Genomic DNA, 4,482 nt, shown 5'->3' on the forward strand with positions numbered 1-4,482 from the left:
ATTTGGGGCCTGAGAAACTAGAGAAATGAAGTGGCCATTCCCAGAGATGGAAAGCTGGAAAGTCCTGAGTTCGCCTAGTGGTCTGTCTTACATTGGGGCAGGGGAAGGGGAGACCAGACTACATGCTCTTGAAGCCTTCTTCCAGCAGGGGAGAACGCATCCACATGGCAATAGAAGCTATGACAGCTAAGAAGGACTGGTCTGGGAGCCCGGCCGCCGGGCCCAGCTCCACGCCACCTCTGTGGCTGCGCGCGCTCCGCAGCCGGGGTTGGGGGCGCCCCTGGGGCAGGAAGGGGCGTTACAAATACCCTTGGGGACTTAGCTGGGAAGGTGTGGACACTGATGAACTGCAGCTGGGATGTAGTTTGCCCAGCCTGTCTTTGAAATCAATCAGTGAGACTCTTCTCAAGGAACGCGCCCCCGTAACAGGGGAGGAGGAGGCGGTGGCCGCGGTGGGCCTCTCCAACGTGGGCATTCCTGCTCTGATTGCCTAGGAAAGGAGCAAAATAGGACTCTGATACTTAAATGGAAGTTGCAGAGTACATAATAGAATGAAGGTAAAGTTACTGAACTACCACATCTCACTTTCAAGAAAGTAGTGGGAGAGATTGTGTCTTGAGAAGAAAGGCATTTAGAGGTATTACAAGTGGATGAATAACGTGCACAGCTGTGAGCCCAAAGGTACGCAGTGGACCTGGCCTCTCTAAGATGCATCAGTATAGCCAATGGCTGGCCAGTAGACATGAAGCTAATTTGCTGCCGATGGAAGAAGATCTGGCCTTGTCTTTAACGGATCTATTAGGAAGGGAGATTATGGCAGAAACTTTTATGGAGAAATTGGATAATGGCGCCTTGCTCTGTCAGCTTGCAAAAACTGTGCAGGAGACATTCACGGAGCGCGTGGAGGCTAGCAAGTCCACAAAGAATCTGCCCTTGAAGAAGATTCCATGCAAAACCAGTGCGCCCTCAGGCTCCTTCTTCGCCTGAGACAATACAGCCGAGATTTCGGGGTAGATGAAACATCTACTTGAATCAGAAGGTCTGGTCCTGCATAAGCAACCCGGAGAAGTGTGTTTCTGTTTGCTGGAGCATGGCCAGATTGCAGCCAGGTATGGCGTGGAGGCTCCTGGTTTGATAACAATTGGAAAAAGAGATTGAACAAGAAGAAACATTTTCTGCCCCTTCTCCTTCACCTTCTCCTTCATCAAAGTCTTCCGGAAAAAAAGAGTGCAGGAAACTTACTGGACGCTGCAGTGAAACAGATTTCTGAAGATCCTCCTTGCAAATGCCCAAACAAATTCTGTGTGGAGAGGCTCTCTCAAGGAAGATACCCACTGGCGGAAAAGATCCTCTTCATTAGGATGCTGCACAACATACTCGTCGTGGTCCGAGTGGGAGGAGGATGGGAAACTTTTGCAGGGTATTTGTTGAAACACGACCCCTGCCGGATGCTGCAGATCTCCCGTGTGGATGGCAAAACACGCCCCATCCAGAGCAAATCTCCAACTCTTAAGGACATTAATCCAGATAATTATCTGGTGGTCTCTGCCAATTATAAGGCTAAGAAGGAGATTAAATGAAACTAGCTGGTCACTACAAGGGGACTCTTATAATGGCCTGTATCCACTTCTCCAGTGTAGTCAGTTTAGTCTACGTTCTGAAAATTACTTTGGTAAAAGATGGAACAGACAGAAACATGTCATCCTATTGAAAAATGTTCACCAAAGAGTAGCACTATTTATTTTAATGCTTCAGTAGGAAATGACCTATTAAAAGAAATTCTAAAGTCAGATTTAAAGTAGACAAATGGTAGATCAATGATTATTTCTCAGTATGTGAACACAGTATTTAGAACAAAATATTGGAAATACAATTATAGAAAGAGATGAAAATTGTTATTAGGAGAAAATATTTAGGATTTACAGAGAAGTCAACAGGAAGTGCCTGCTTTCTGTCTACAGAGTAAAAGCACCCCAGACATTTTTATAATTACAGGATTTTTAAGCTAATTTTTAAAAAGTGACAATTAGTGTGATAATGTGCTACTACAAATATCCAACTACACCAGAGTGTTCACAACAGTAATAATTTACTGGAAAAGCCACTTCAAAAAAGTTTACATTCACTTGGAAAATTGCCTTAAGGTTTATCCCTATCAGTGACCAAATATCTGGGGTACTTTGGGAAGTTTTCAGTACACCCCTTAGATAATCACTTATGAATTGTGTCACACATTCCTAAGCACATGGCTGTGTTGAGACTGATTTAGTGTAATTCACACACATAAGCTAACATATATTTATATTTTGACAGAGTAAATTGTGCAGTCAAATGTTCATTGACTTCATGTTATTTTAAAGCATTTTCTCATTGAAATATATCTTTAGTTAATCCTACTTTGCTATGCTGTCTAGTAAATAAAGTCACTGTAGCTAATGGCATTGCAGACTTATGTATATCCTTGTATACCCAGGACAGGGCTCTTTTGTACTTAACAAATGGCAAAACATTGTCCTCTCTGATTCAAGAATTGAAAAGATACCTAAAAAATTTATCTGTCTTTATAACAATACTTCATTCTGGAACAAAAATAATCTTCAAATGGAAAAAAAAAGATTGGTCTGCCTTGCTTGTTAGGAATTCTGCTCGAGAGCCTCATACATGGGTTTCATAAGAAAGTAGTATTTCATTTTCCAACCAGTACTTTGTGATTGGGATCCAACTCTGCAAAACCAGAAGGACCCTTGAACTCTCCTTCCCACGTTTTCATTCTCCACTCTGATAGGTAGGGAATTTCCACTTCCTCTGGCCTTCTAGCCCCCAGGGGGCAGACACACAGTGAGGCCTAAGCGTTGGTCTCATCTTCTCCCTATAACGGCCAGCCAGCACTCGGGGATGGAGGAGGGATTTCACTAAGTCTGTGAGTGCCTGGATTTTGATTGTCAGACAGAATGGCTTGCATGTTAAAACCTGCAAAAACAATAAGATTCCTATAGGTAAAGGACCTGTACCTTCCTTCTATTAATTTTAGAGAAACAAAACTTGCTGGTTGCCTATCCCAATGTCTAGATTAATAATAGATTCCTCCTGGCCTCCCTTGCAACTTGGTGTCCCATGTGCTGAATTTATCCATTGGAGGCAGCCTCCATAAAACCTCCTCAGTAGAGAGTTGTTATGCATACTTTGCCCTTTCTTCATCCCTTCCCAGCCTTGCTGCTTAGAATGACGAGGTGATGTACCATAAGAACAGCCTGGTGCCTCCACAGAGTGCTCACCACTAACTCTGCCCTAAGGTTTGCAACAATCCAAAAATGTCCAGGCCAGTTTGTTAGAGCCCTCTTCGCCCATGATCCATCTGCCTGAGAGTCAAATTACCTTCAAAGCAGTCCAGCTTTAAAGTTTGTTGCATTCCTTCCCATGTCTCAGCCTCATTTGCCATGTTTTTTTTAAACTTGAATATGTACATTATTTCTGACTTTTTAAAAGAAATATTTGATAAGCAGTCTATCAAGCTTCAAATTTGCAGTGTTTTGTGGATAACCATTTTTTAAAAATTGGGGTGTCCTTTTCCCCTTGTGAATAAATGAGGGACTTCTTAGGTAGTTTTTCTGAAGATCCCTTTCAAGTTTTAAGCAATATGGGTTTTTAATTTATTTTTGTTTAGTTATATTCCTGTATTTAGTTTCACATTAAGAGCTTCCAAACAGATGCAAAACTTTCAAAGAAGTGAATTTGAAAAGAACTGGCCTTTAGATGCTTGACTATTAGGCAGGTTTTTCTATGAACTGGTTTTTGGATGATATGATCTCCTCCCTATACATACCACATTTCCAGAATCTATGCTCCTTAAACCTAATCAGATGACTTGAAATCTCCAAGCCTCTGCTTCAGTACAGATTAAAATGCCCATTTCATTTAACTATTTTGAACAGTAAAACCTGTTTGGAAAAAAATAAAAAGGAAGACAGCAGACAGTGTTGGAGAGGATGAAGAACAGTTACAAGTCTAACACTCTGCAGGTTGGGAGTATAAATTGGATAACCACTTTAGAAAACAATTGGGCATGACTATCAAGAAACTGAACACATTACATACCCTAAATCTCAGCACTTCCACTACCTGAAAAATATTCCATAAACTCTCTGCATACACACCAAGAGATGTGTACAATGCTTACAGCAGCACTGACTGTAATAGCAAAAGCTGGAAACAACTCAAATGTCCACAACAGGTAAGTATATAAGTTGTGTTATATTCTTATGATGGGATAGTGCATAGAGATGAATGGGTTACCATTGCACGTAGCAAGACAAATTGTAGGGGGAAAAATTTGGAAGAATATAATATACAGAGTATAATTCTATTTATATAAAGTTCAAAAGCAAGAAAATCTAAATAATTATTCTTCAAGGGTGCACACACAGGTATTATAAGAAAATTAGGGGAATGACTAACAGAAAATTCAGGATACTTGGTTACATT

At 41.3% G+C, this 4,482-nt stretch overlaps 1 pseudogene; it reads left to right on the forward strand.

The window, feature by feature from the left end:
• Positions 1-507: 507 nt before the first annotated feature.
• LOC108384791 (growth arrest-specific protein 2 pseudogene) lies at positions 508-1,612 on the forward strand (annotated as a pseudogene).
• Positions 1,613-4,482: the final 2,870 nt, after the last annotated feature.

This window comes from Manis javanica, chromosome 3 (genome assembly GCF_040802235.1).
Source record: "Manis javanica isolate MJ-LG chromosome 3, MJ_LKY, whole genome shotgun sequence".
Classification (NCBI taxonomy): Eukaryota; Metazoa; Chordata; class Mammalia; order Pholidota; family Manidae; genus Manis; species Manis javanica.